General features: G+C 47.7%; 1 long non-coding RNA gene across 1 annotated transcript; it reads left to right on the top strand.

Moving 5' to 3' along the window:
* The first annotated feature begins 3,050 nt into the window (after positions 1 to 3,050).
* LOC141421325 (uncharacterized) lies at positions 3,051 to 11,399 on the top strand. The gene is made up of 3 exons (XR_012445921.1): positions 3,051 to 3,192; positions 5,329 to 5,402; positions 10,903 to 11,399. It is a non-coding gene; the product is annotated as an uncharacterized lncRNA (long non-coding RNA).
* The last annotated feature ends 2,770 nt before the right edge of the window (positions 11,400 to 14,169 follow it).

Below are 14,169 nucleotides of genomic sequence, written 5' to 3'. Positions count from 1 at the left end.
AAAAGGAAAGAGGTGATGAGTGCATTTTCCCTATCTAAACTCAGTAGTGGGTTGCCAGTAAGTGGCTCAGGGCTGCATAGTCTGTTCTGCCACCCCTACTCCCACCAGCACTACATCAATCTTAATCCAGTTCCACATACACATTTGCTACAACCACAACTTATCCTATGTAGGCTATCATGAACACACCAGGTATCTAATGAGTGCTGTACCTTGAAAGGCCTCCTGCAAAGATCAAGATGACCCACTGGCCTGGTTACATCTTTGTCCCAATCCCTGAATCTTCACAGTAATTGTAAGCATTCCGATCTTCATTTTTCCAAGCAGAGTTGAGATTTTGGCTTAAGAAACTTGGCCTGGTCATGGAAATTGAAAAGGTAGAGTTGGGATTTCAATGGTAACAACAAACCTGGGCCAGGGAATGCTAGATATGGAAAGAAGAGGCCAGATGGATGCCTGCAATAACCCTGCCCTGTTCAGACACTCAGAGCATCCATCAGTGTGAATTGTTTTGCTACTAGGCCTGGAGATAATGCCAAGAGGTGAGGCTTCTCCTTGATCAGTCCATTTTTAGTGGCCACAACAGAAGGCCAGGAAAAGTCCTGTGATGGGCTTGGCACCATGTCTGGCTGGAGAAATTGATCCTATGAGAAAGTTTGCTCAGGATCTGGACTTGGGTTTAGAAGCAGCACTGGAGCTGATAGAGCTATAGGACAAAAGATCCGTATATGACTGCCTTGCACTGAGGCTGTCCAAGGAAAAGATGTTCTCAGCCTTCCCAATAAGCCCCAGTGTCATCTCTAGAAGAGGACAATTTTTGAGACTCAGGTCAACACTCTCTGGAGTCCCCAGATGCTCTAACTCATGGCATACTCTTAGAGTCTCCTCTGGACAAGGTCCAGCAATGACTATTACTCACACGCTTTATGTTCATAGCCCTGGGCTCCTCATAATATTGCTCTGCATCACTAGGCTCCAAGTGATTCCACTGGGCCAGAAGAAGGTGGGCATGCCTGTCCAGTTCCAAGTCTGCATGTTAAGCTGCAAGTAAGCCATCAGCAACTTGAGGCAGGAAAATTCAAGAGGCTGACAGAAATCATTTGAATACTGGTCCAGCCTAGTGTCAATGTTGGAAGAGATGGCCCTGGAGGCAGATGGATGGGTATCAGAATGAGAGACCTGGCCTTGCCCTTCTCTGCTTTGCCACAGTGGAATTGTGGGTCCTGGGTTCCTGTGAATGCCTATCTATCTAGAGGACAGCATACCCCAGACCGAGATATTTGTCTGTCCAGTGTCAGGCAAGGTAAACAGGGAGGAGCTTCAGGGAAACTCTCTGAGAGGGAGCCCGGCAAAATGTTATGAGCATATACCTCCTACTCAGGGACTCTACACATAGTGCCCTGTGTCTCTCTGGGAGCCTTTCTCCCAGCAATTTCAATTCAACTAGGGTATGTCCTCTTGCCTGCCAACCACCTGAACCTGGTGGCCCTCAAATTGTGGATCATCATTCTAAATACTGTTCTCCAGAGGAGCACAGAGTACCTCCTGAGCACTCTCTGAGACACCTGGGAACCAGTTGAGTGCCCATCAGCAAGAAAGGTTCCCTCATGCATTCTCTGTGTCCCTGATATGCAACAAGTTGGGAAAGCTTTGATCTGATTGGTTGTGGTGAAGAAGATGAATTCGCAAAGGGCCTGGCTCTGATCCTCTATGCTGCCTTGTAGTCTACAGGTGCTCAGGCCAAATGCACAGCACTTGTCTTCTTCCTCTTGTTGTATAGCCCTCAACATTAGTACTCTAGTGGGAATCAGAAGATGTTTGGGACACAGAATTTGACCATCCCCCCACCCGACCATGTCCCACCAATCTCCCCTCTGCCAACAGGTGCCTCCCAGATGACCAGAAGCTAACTCAGTTTTTGAGCTGGACCTATGGTCCACAATCCTCACTGGAGTAGGGGAGGATCCATCCATATCTAGGGGAACTGTGAGGATGTCACATCTGCTATACCTGCTTATGATGTCTGTTATTAATGATTGGCTTCCTGCTAGAAATGGAGTTGAAGATGGCAGGGATATAACTGCTCTTTTGGAGTGAGCTGTATCTCTTGCTCCCTTGTTAGAGTGAGCTTTCTTTCACTCCTAGTTATTAATGAACCTAACTGGGGCTAAAAGGGGGCAACTGGAGATTCAGGAAAGACACAGGGTAGACAAACAGAAAGTGGGTTCAGGTGTGTTGAGTGCTCAGGTGGAGATGCACAACACTCACTGCTTCTTTTCTTTATCATTATTCTTTAAGGCCTTACTTCTTTACAGTTCTTTGAAACCTTGCTTAAAACATCTTTCCTTAGACTTGCTCTGTCCCATGTTTTCTCTTTGCTGTTCTTTAGCATAATCTCTCAAAGTCTTTGCCCCCAGACTTGCACTGACTCTATAGCTTTTTTAAAGTCTCAGCCCTCAGACTTTCTAGCAATTCCTCTTTAGCAATTCTCCTTCAGTAATTCTTTTCCCTTCAGAAATCTTTTCCCTTCAGCCATTCTTTTCTCTCCCTCAAACCTCCCACATTAAAAAGGCTTCCCCATCAGAAAGCCAATAACAAAAAGCCTCAAACCAAAGTCAAAAGCCTCTTTTCCTCCTTCATGGAGTCTTTTTTGCCCCATGGTAAACAGGGTGGAGCAACTGTTCTGGGGACAGGCATGACATTGTTGATGGGTACTGCCTCTTCTGCAGCCTAAGCCTCTTGTTTCACTCCTTGCAAAACAAAGCTCACCGGGAATGATAAGAACTGTCTCTTCTGCAGCCTAAGCTGCAGCTGGTTTCACTCCTTACAAACAAAACCCACCATTCCTTATCTCCCACCCCCCTTCCTTTACCCACCCCTAGACCTTGCTTCTCAGCCAGTCTCATCCTCTGCCGATCAAGGCTCCCTGTTTCTTATCTCCCACCTCCTCCTTTGCCTGAGACCTTGCTCCTGCAGCTGGTCTCTTCCTTTGCAAATCAAAAACCACCCCTTGTCCTTGCTTTCTCTCAAATGCTACTTAAGACCAGACCAGCTGAGAGAAGCTGCTGTGCCATTTTCTCTTGTGCAGCCACCCTGCTTATTAATCTTTTGGACATGAGATAACTCTCGTGATCCTTCTTTTTGTGCAGTGTGCAGAGTTTTCCTAACAATTGGGGCATTGGCCAGGACCAGGTAAGCTTGCAGCATCGATCTTGCTCTCCCAGTCTGTGACTCAGGCCCTCCCAAAATATACTGCACTCCCAAGCCTACTTTGGCCACAAGGCAGACATCCACTATATAGGGGTGCTGAGCTGAGGGTTTATATCAGCCTACCAATGCTACGTAGGTGAGAGCTGCCTTCCTTAAGCCTGGATAAACTTACTGGGATCTGAGCTGCTTTGCTGGGACCCCTGTTCCTGGACTAGTGCCATCATGGCCACTCTTGCTCACAGGGAACCTCCTCAAGGTCAGTGAGCTTCCTGTAACTCACCCACCACCGGCTGATTTACTCGGTCCTCCCTTGTTGAGTTCCCTCGCGCTGCCGCACCATGAGTTGTGGTTCTCTCTCTCGGTTGGGAAATCCTAGTACTAGGTCCTGACTCACTCAGCTCAGGAACCGGGTTCCTGGGGCGTGGGTGATCACTCAGTGAAGATGTTCCCTTGAGGTCCCTCCACTTCTCTGTTTCGTCTAGGAAAGGAATATCTCGAGGATGCCTGCCATATTCTTCCTCGGACCAGGTCTCACCATGGACACTGGACCTTCCAAAATTCCCTCACACATCCCTCTGGGATGTCTGCTGGCCAACCTCAGGCCCCTATGGCTCTCGCCTGATCTAAAGACAAAAAGACTCATTTTTCTTTGCAATCTGGTTTGGCCACAATACCAATTGGACAATAACTCTAAGTGGCCACTAGATGGCACACTTGACCCTAACATTCTCAGGGATCTCTATAACTTCTGTGAATGCACTGGGAGATTACAGGAAATTCCCTATGTCCTAGCATTTTCTTATCTCTGCTCTAAAACTTCTCTCTGCACCTCTTGCTCCCCTGCCCAAGTCCTTCAGGCTACAAAAACCCCAATTACCCTCCTTGACCCTGATGCTCTCCCTTCCTTCGATCCTGCTAATGAGCCTCCACCTTATCAGACATGAGCCTCCACCTTATCAGACATGAGCCTCCATTGCTCAGTAGCTGGCCCCCACCACTTCTCTAGCTGCTTCCCCTGCCTCTTCTTCCACCTGTCCCTCCACTCCTCCTTCTGCTCCCCCTTCCACTTGCCCTTCTACCAACCGAAAGCCACAGGATCCCCTGAGTCCCCCACACACTCGCTCTCATGGCCCCCCCAGCCAGCTGGCTTCTCTCTACCCTCTCCAGGAGGTGGCTGGCACTAAGGGTATCCTGCAAGTTCATGTTCCCTTTTCTCTCACAGACCTGTCTCAGATTGAGAATCGCCTCGGTTCCTACACCACTGACCATGACTCTTATATTAAAGAATTTCAATATTTGGCTCAATCCTATAGCCTCACCTGGCATGAAATTTATACCTTCCTCTCCTTAACCCTCCTCCCAGATGAAAGGTCTGGGACATGGCTAAGACACATACAGATGAGATTCACTGTACCATCCTTGCCCACCCCATGGGAATGCTGGCAGTTCCAGAGGCAGAACCCCATTGGGACTATCAAATTAATGACCTAACTTCCAGGTACCAGATGGTCACCTGCCTAGTGGCAGGGTTAAAGAGGGCTGCCCAAAAGGTTGGTAATTTTGACAAACTCAGAGAAGTTCAACAAGAGGAAAAATAAAATTCAGCCAGCTTCTTGTCCCAACTTACAGAGGCGTTACAACTCCACACAAAAATTGACCCTGAAACTAAGGACGGGACAATTATCCTTATTACCTACTTTATCTCCCAGTCAGCCCCAGATAAAAGAAAAAAACTTAAAAGGCTGGGAAATGGCCATCACTCCACAGGCTGAAATTTTAAATGTGGCTTTTAAGGTTTGTAATTACTGTGGGGAACAAAAATGGGCTGATAAGGAGAGGAGAGATAAGACCAAATTCCAGATGTTGGCCCAAGCCCTCCAGCAAAACCCCCCGGCTCCCAACTCACAAGGCCAGGGGAAATCCGAAAGGCCTCCCAGCCCATGTTTTCAGTGTGGCCTTGAGGGACACTGGGCCCACGTCTGTCCTAAGATATGCCACCCACCAGGACCATGTACTACGTGCAAAAGGAGGGCCACTGGGCGAGGGACTGCCCCTCCACCTCTCAAGGCGGGGGATCTAGACCCCCTCAATGTTCCTCCTCCCTAACTGATTTTCCAGGACTAGCGACTGCAGAAGACTGATGGAGCACAGGACTCCCAGGCCCAACGACCATAACTTCACGGGAGCCCAGGGTAATGGCCATAATTGACGGTAGGCCTATCTCTCTCCTCCTAGACACCGCCACCACTTTTTCTGCCTTGTTGGAGTTCTGGGAACCTACCAAGCCTTCTTCAACCTCCACAGTTGGGGTGGCGGGAACTCCTACCCAGCCCTTAATGACCTTTCCCTTAACTTGCATACTGGGAGATACCCTCTTTACCTATTCCTTTCTAGTGCTACCTAATTATCCCACTCCACTCTTAGGAAGAGACATTTTAACAAAGTTTCAGGCCACTCTCACCTTACACTCAGCCTCCAAAAGCCGTGACCCATCAACCCCTCATCTCCATCCTCACGCTCCCTCCTTGCCATCACAGGTGCCTTGCTTCCACAAGCTTCTCTCAACTCCTTGCCCTTACCAGCAACATTAGTAGATCCCATTGTATGGGATCTCAAAAATCCCTCCATTGCCTCACATCATGAGCCAGTTTTTGTTACTCTCAAAGATCCTTCTACTTTCCCAAATCAATCTCATTATCACATCTCTCTAACTCACCTACAGGGGCTCAGGCCTATTGTCTCTGACCTTCTTGCTAAGCGCCTGCTTCACTCAACTCACTGTCCCTATAACACTCCTATTCTGCCTGTAAAAAAAGCCCAGTGGGTCCTACCGGCTGGTACAGGACCTCCGCTTAATCAATGCGGCAATGACTCCTATACACCCAGTGGTACCTAACCCCTACACTCTCCTGTCTCTTATCCCTGGTACCACCCCCCATTTCACAGTCCTGGATTTAAAAGATGCTTTCTTCATTATCCCTGTCCACTCACAGTCCCAAAATTTCTTTGCCTTCACCTGGACTGATCCAGATTCTCATACTTCCCAACAATTAACCTGGACTGTTTTGCCTCAGGGGTTCTGGGACAGTCCCCACCTCTTTGGCCAAGCTCTGGCTAGGGACCTCCTGAACCTCCATCTCTCCCCAAGTAAACTCCTCTAATATGTAGATGACCTCCTGCTCTGCAGCTCCTCTCTTTAGGATAGCCAACAACACACTGCCCTCCTGCTTAATTTTCTGGGAAAAAAGGGATACCGGGTGTCCCCTAACAAGGCTCAATTGTCTCTCACCCAGGTAACTTACCTGGGCCTGTCCATCTCCCCTACTCATAAGGCTATCACCATAGATCATAAGGCCTTATTGATGTCTCTCCGTACCCCCACCACCAAGGCTGAAATTCTCTCCTTTCTCGGTCTGACAGGCTACCTCAGGGCTTGTGTATCTAACTTCAGTCTAATGGCCAAACCTCTATATGAGGCATCCAAGGGCCCCATCCCAGAGCCCCTGAACCCCTCTCGGCCTGGGTCAGGTCATTTCTGGTCCCTCCTACAAGCCCTGGCACAGCCCCCGGCGCTTGACCTGCCAGACCTCACTCATCCTCTTTTCCTTTATGTCTCTGAGAGACAGGGATTTTCCCTGGGAGTTTTAGGACACAACATAGGGCCCTCCTTTGCTCCAGTAGCATACCTCTCAAAACAGTTAGACCCCACAACCAGGGGATGGGCCCCATGCCTCAGGACCCTAGCAGCTGCTTCTCTTCCAATTCGAGAGAGTAAAAAGCTCACCTTTGGATCCCACCTTACTGTTTACTCCTCTCATAGCCTCTCAGAGCTCCTTACATATAAAGGACTTCACTCCATGCCCCCATCTCGTATCCTGGTCCTCCAGGTGGCCTTGGTTGAGGACCCCACACTAACTTTCATCTCGTGTCCCTGACTTAATCCAGCCACTCTTCTTCCTCTCTCTTCAATACCCCTTGTTCACTCCTGCCCCAAGATCCTTGAGGAGCTCCTTCCCTGTCCAGACCATGTTCAGGAATGCACCCTTTCTCAGACTGACTACACTAGGTTTATTGATGGCAGCTCCTTTATTCACAATGGACAACAAAAGTCAGGATATGCTATTTGTCTCTATTTCCACTGTCATTGAGGCATGCCCTCTCCCTTTGGGTACAACTTCCCAGAAGGCTGAACTAACTGCCCTGGCCAGAGCTCTAACTCTGGCTAAAGACAAAACTATTAATATTTACACTGACTCTAAATATGCCTTTCACACTTTTGTTGTCCCACTCTGCAATCTGGAAGGAAAGGGGACTCCTAACTACAAAAGGAACCCCCATTATTAATGCTGCCTTAATAACTCAGGTCCTAGAAGCCTCGCGCCTTCCTTCCCAAATAGGCATCACCCATTGTAAAGCTCATCAGACTGATTCCTCTATTACTACCAAAGGAAACAACTGAGCAGATACAGAGGCAAAATGAGCAGCCCTCCAACGTGCACCCCAGACCATGTACCCCCTTACCCCAGCCTCCCTTCCTCCTCTCACTAAGCTCTCACTCCCTTCTTCTGAAGTCAAAACTCTTCTCTTTTATTTACATACAGTTTTTCATCCTAATCTTCATGCTCTCTGCTCCTTTCTCCATCAGTCTCTTTCCCTATCAACAGAAGACATACAATACCTTAAACATATCACCCAGTCTTGCTCTATCTGTCAGCATACAAATCCTAACTCCAATGTTAGGCCCCCTCCCTTTCCCATGCACCAAGCCAGAGGATGCCTCCCTGCCATGGACTGGCAGGTGGATTTTACCCACATGCCCCGAGTAAAGAAAATCAAATACCTCCTGGTACTGGTCGATACCTTCACAGGATGGGTGGAAGCCTTTCTCACAACTAATAAAAGAGCCTCCAGAATAACAACAATCCTGGTCACAGATATCATCCCATGATTTGGCCTCCAGGCCTCCATTCAGTCAGACAATGGGCCCGACTTTGTTTCCTCTATTTCTCAAAAGCTGGCATAAGCCTTAAATATCCACTGGAGATTTCACATCCCCTATCACCTCCAATCCTCAGGCAAGGTTGAGTGTGCCAATCACACACTCAAAAATACTCTCACCAAACTTGCTCTCGAACTCCACCTAGATTGGACAAAGCTCCTGCCCTTAGCCCTTCTCCAGCTCCAGGCTCTCCCAAAGAGACAACTTATGCTCAGCCCCTTCAAGCTCCTCTACGGCCATCCACTTTTTCCTATCACAGTTCAGCCAAAGCCTCCCAATATTCCCCTCTCTCTCCTCAACTCTCTCCTTATCTCTCACTGCTCTCTCCTCTGGTCTTATGCTCATAACCAACTACCACAACCCTCTGACGCTACTAAAGTGCCTCCAGTTCTCCAGGTAGGAGATCTTGTCTATCTAAAGGACACAGCCACCCCCAGCCACCTAACACAAAAATGGAAAGGTCCATTTAAGGTCATCCTTACCATACCTATAGCTGTAAAGCTACCAGGTTTCTCCTCCCAGGTACATGTTCAAAACCTAAGACTGGCAACCCCACAAAAAAAACCTATAAATCTCTTACAGAACCAGCTAAAATAAAGATCTCCTGCCTCCCTAGGATCCCAGAAGATGGAAACAGACATATGGAGATTCCCAGGACATAAGTAGGAGCCCTATGCCTGGGGACCTGGCATCTCGCCTGCTCACTCTTTATACCTCTCCTCTCCCATTCTTTCCTGTCAGTGCCTGCCCACACTTTTACCTTTTCATATATACACTCTATTCTGAGGTCTTAGACTGCCCTCCTCTCTCATACCTCTTTTACCCTTGCTTTATAAATTGGATACCTGACCTTCATCTCCAAGGTACTCTCTCAGACTTCACTCCTGAAGAAATCTACTCATTTTCCAACCTACTCTTTGGTTTACTGTAAGCCACTCCACCCATGCTTCCACTCCATCCCTTCCTGGGGGTAGTTTTTATCCTCATCCCCATTCTCCTGAGTGTCAGCCTGTGGACAACTTCTCCCCCTGAGTGGAGATGGCCCCATCACATGTCACTCTGCCTCAGGTATCTTGCCCTCTGCAGCCTATTTCTTGTACTTTCCTTATTCTTATAACCTGGATATTCATTGCCTTCCCGGCCAGCTCTTTATCCCCATCATATCTCTGGAGGTTTAAGATCCAAGAAACCTATAAACCAGGCTCAGCTGACATCACACATCACATGGGCTCTGGGAACTTCCCCCCCTACAAGGTGTAGTCAGGCTCTCACCATCCCATTTGCACCTAAGTCCATTGTGCCACATCCTGTGGGGATAGACATCAACATCCCTTATATCTGCTTCCTCTTTGATCAAATCCAAGCATATTGTAAAAAGGGTGCTAAATGGTCAGAGGAATATGGGGGCTGCCCATATTGGAGCTGCAAAAAACATTGGATCTCAGAACAGCGTCTAACAGGTAATATGGTAGCTGCCTATTATAATGACTCAGGTTTCTTCCTTTACACCCCTGATCCTGGGCACCAGTGTTGGCAGGATGGGGTCAAAGTCTCCATGTACCACTCAGGTGCTAGTTCACAACCCTCAGGAACCCTCTTTATATCTAGGGAATGGGTTATGGCACCCTAATCACAGATAGAACTCTCCTCAAGCATCTTAGAAGCTGAGCAGACATTCCAGGACCAACTCCCCAAAGCTCACACACACACAACCCTATCATCCTGGATCCAAATTATAGAAACCTCTATACAGTTTCTTAACTCCACCAGTTCCATAAACACTACCCACTGTTTCTTGTATGCCTCCTTCCAGAGCTCTCTGCTCGCGGCAGTGCCCATCAACCTCTCTATCCCTGTCCCCACCTCTACGTCTGAAGCTCTAAGTGCCACCCCCTTTGACTTCTATACCTCTGTGGGAAACCGACCCAAACCAATACTCACTTCCCTCCTACACCTGCTATTACACCTCTGTCCACTCCTCTTCTGGGGCTGGTTTCCTCAAATTCTGTCACTCTATTGTCTCTATAACTACTCAAACTTTCCCACCCTCTGGACTAAACCTCTGGTGCAGCGGCTCCTTACACACCTGTATAAATGCCTCTACTCCAGGCCCCTGCCTTTCAGTAATAACAGTTCCTCAACTTACTCTCCATGGAATGGCTGAATTCTTCTGACTATACTCTCCCTGACAATCACGAGCTGCCTTCCTACTCACAATGTTTGGAATTAGCCTGGCCTCCTCCATTGCACCACTGGGTTTGCAGGTGGAGCCCTGGGCCATAGTGTCATCTCTGCAAGAGATCTTGAGGAATGCCTACAGGTCGCCCTTGACTCAACCTCAGTTTCTCTGGCCTCCCTTCAGTGACAACACACCTCATTAGCTCAGGTTGCCTTACAAAACTGCAGGACCCTAGATCTCTTAACCACTGAAAAAGGAGGCACTTGCCTTTTCCTCTGAGAAGAATGTTGTTACTATATTAATGAGTCCGGCCTAGTAGAATGAAATACTGATACCCTGTCTTGCTTAAGTGAAGAAATTCAACTTCACCGAACTAAAAACTTCTCTTTCCTAAACTGGACTCAATCTCCTCTGCTCTCTTGGCTCTTGCCTTTTCTAGCACCCCTTATTGTTGTCTTTACCCTCCTGAGTTTTCTCCCTTGCATTATAAAAACTTTACAAAATTTTTTACTAGATCGCATATCTGCCGCCATCTACCAAAGATTCAATCAACTCCTCCTCCAAGGATATCAACCTCTCTGGGGCCACCAAGGGGACCCCCACATCAACCCCTATGAAGACTGCACCCTAAAGGACCCCACTTGAGAGCATGTGCCGCCCCCCACCAGCCGGAAGCGGCCAGAGGATGAAACAGCACCCCAATGTCTCTCCTCTCTCCCTCTCTATTAAACAAAAAATGGGGGAATTATGGAAACTGCCTCTTCTGCAGCCTAAGCCACAGCTGGTTTCACTCCTTGAAAAACACAGCTCACCGTTCCTTATCTCCCACCTCCCTTCCTTTATCCACCCCTAGACCTTGCTTCATCAGCCAGTCTCATCCTCTGCCGATCAAGGCTCCCTGTTTCTTATCTCCCACCTCATCCTTTGCCAGAGACCTTGCTCCTACAGCTGGTCTCTTCCTTTGCAAATCAAAGACCATCCCTTGTCCCTTGCTTTCTCCCAAATGCTACTTAAGACCAGACCAGCCAAGAGAAGCTGCTGCGCCATTTTCTCTCAGCCAGCCACCCTGCTTATTAAACTTTTGGACATGAGATAACTCTCGTGAGCCTCCTTTGTGTGCGGTTTGCAGCGTTTTCCTAACAATTGTAACAGGAGAAACCTGTGTTCCTACCTCTCTGAATGTAAACAATTTAGGAGAAGCAGGTGTTCTGCTGCCAGGCTGTGCCAATCTCGGCCTACAGATGAAAGCAGTTGAGCTGAAACTTATCTTGCTTATGTCCAGTTCTCATAGGCTTCTCATAATCCACTCTCTACACTCTTTTACCAACTTATGGTGAGTGTCTGGCAATCTACTGGCACACATTTTGTGCCTCATATATTTCAGAAAAACCAGTTCCATCCTACATACTTTAGTGGATATGGGGATGCCATCCCACCCCCAGATAAATCTGATCTGTACATAGCTAGATCAGGGGCATCTCCATAAAATGAAGGAGATCCATTTCAAGTGGGAAATTGGTTTGTGAGAGGCCTCAGATAAGTGAGGACCAAGGATCTGAGATTCTTCAAGCTGAGTTGGGATTCACATAGAACAGATCATATTCTTGGAAAGCAGATTCTGTGGATAGGTGCTGAGCAAGTACTCCCAGGGCTCATCCCACTTAGTCCTACCAATACGCCGTAAGTGTGGTCCTCTGAGCACTCCAACCTCCACAATCACACAGGGAATTCCCTAGCCACAGAAAGGAGGTGGGGGAATCCTCTGGACTTGGAGGTAGTGTTCACCTTGTGAAGAGCAGGTCGAGAACCTGCTGGGTGGTAGCATAACGTCTATAGATGCACAGAAAGATAGAGATGAAAAGGGGGTCCACAAACATCAGGGAAGATACCAGGTGGCCTACCAGCTTCTCCAGTATGCTTGCCTTGAGGTTCACTACCATGCTGCGCTTCTCCAGGATGGCGGCTGACTCATTTTCACACTGGGTTGGAACAAAGAAGGGTCAGTTTAAATATGAAAATGGAAACAACCTGGTAATGTACTCATTGGCCTACAGCTAAGTGAAAACAGCTTGAAAAAATATAGCTACACACACACACACACACACACACACACACGCTGGTTTTATCTGTGGGGGATCAGAGTAGTTGAGGTGACCTACCATTGCCTGCCCTTGCCTGCTCTGTGTCCTCTTTGAGGTCCTTTGGTAAAATTTCCAGAAGCATCTTGGTTGAGAGTTGACCCAGTGTCTCTTTATATTGTGTATGCCTCTACTCTGGGCTCTCTTGCATCCTGAACCTCCACATAGTAGGAGACAGCCAGAGAGTGTTCTTTTATCTACAGGGTCTCCAGAGAAATGATCTGGCTACAGTTGGTTTGGAATGTGGACATCTGGTCATCAGGGTTCAACATTCTATGGTCCATCATCCACAAAGTGAGGGCATCTCTGGTGGTACTCGCAACTGAAAATCTTCTTCAGACAAGCCCTCCCCAATGTCTAGTAGGATGTTGCACCCCCACCCTCCAGTCTAGGTCATAGGATAGGTTGACATAGTTTGACTCACACAGCCCACCCCAAGTCCCTTACAGGTCTGAGTACAGTCACTGTTCCAATTTTGAGGACACAGAACTGGGATCAGAGATGGCCCCTACATTAATTAAACCAGGTATGTGACCCTGAGCAAAGCATTATGGATCTCAGGACCTTCCTAGTCTTCCTGATTGCTACCTAAGGTATCATCCTAGCATCCAATTCCCAGGAAGTCATCAGTTTTTCATCGTGTCTAGTACCTGTATTTCCTGTGACACTTTCAGGCAGTTGATTCATGTGGGTAATGCAATAAATGAGTGTTGGGAAATTTAGAAGAAGGGAAGCAATAAGAATGGAATATAGATTGGATGTGGTGTTGCACAACTATAATTTCAAAACTAGGGAGAATGAGGCTGGGAGTATCAAAGTTCATATCCAGGCTGGGTTAGATAGCCATACACAGACTCTAAACAAAACCAGAGAACCCCAAGTTAACATAGACTTGAGTTCCATGGTTTTATCTAGAGAAAATCAAAAGTGTATACACAGAGACAAATATGTACACACAGTGGCTTAGATGAACACAAATTCATGTGCACACAGAGATGCTTACACATATGCAAACAGATGCAGATAAGTACAAATGCTGTCACAGAAGTTCATGTGCACATGTGTGATTATACCCACACATAAATACACACTGAGGCCAGAAGTACATGCACACACATTCATCCTAATCTCAGGGCCTTCCTAAGGTGACCACAACTTCTCTTTCTCCTCTTAAAGAACTACAAGTTGCTAGTCATACACTTGGCCTCCTTTCCTGGAATTCCAACACCCATTGCTAACCTGTCTACACAATACCTTGGTGTGGATCCTCCTTGTGCCACTCATAAAAGGACTGTGGGCAGCCATCTCATGACTCATCCTTGATTCTGAGATCCTGGCACAGGCGACAAGTGAGGTCATCTATGTCTTGGTCCTAGGCACCGAGGAAAGCAGGAGCTGGTGATGAGGCTGCAGTGGGGCTTATGTGCTCAAGGCCCTGTGTCTCCTCTGTGCTTCTAGGGACAGGGACAGCACTAACTGAAAACTGTTTCTGGAGACCAATCCTCTGAGGTACCAGCACCATCAGGGAAAGGAAGAAGTGAGTGAACCTTATGGTGACTGTGGTCATCCATTGAGCACTGGATTAATTGTACATGTTTGTGTAACAAACATGTGTGTGATAAAGATGTGTCACATGTTTGTAA

Source organism: Castor canadensis, chromosome 3, assembly GCF_047511655.1.
Source record: "Castor canadensis chromosome 3, mCasCan1.hap1v2, whole genome shotgun sequence".
Lineage (NCBI taxonomy): Eukaryota > Metazoa > Chordata > Mammalia > Rodentia > Castoridae > Castor > Castor canadensis.
The sequence above is the reverse complement of the archived record's forward strand: the minus strand, read 5'-3'. Positions and strand labels throughout refer to the sequence as shown.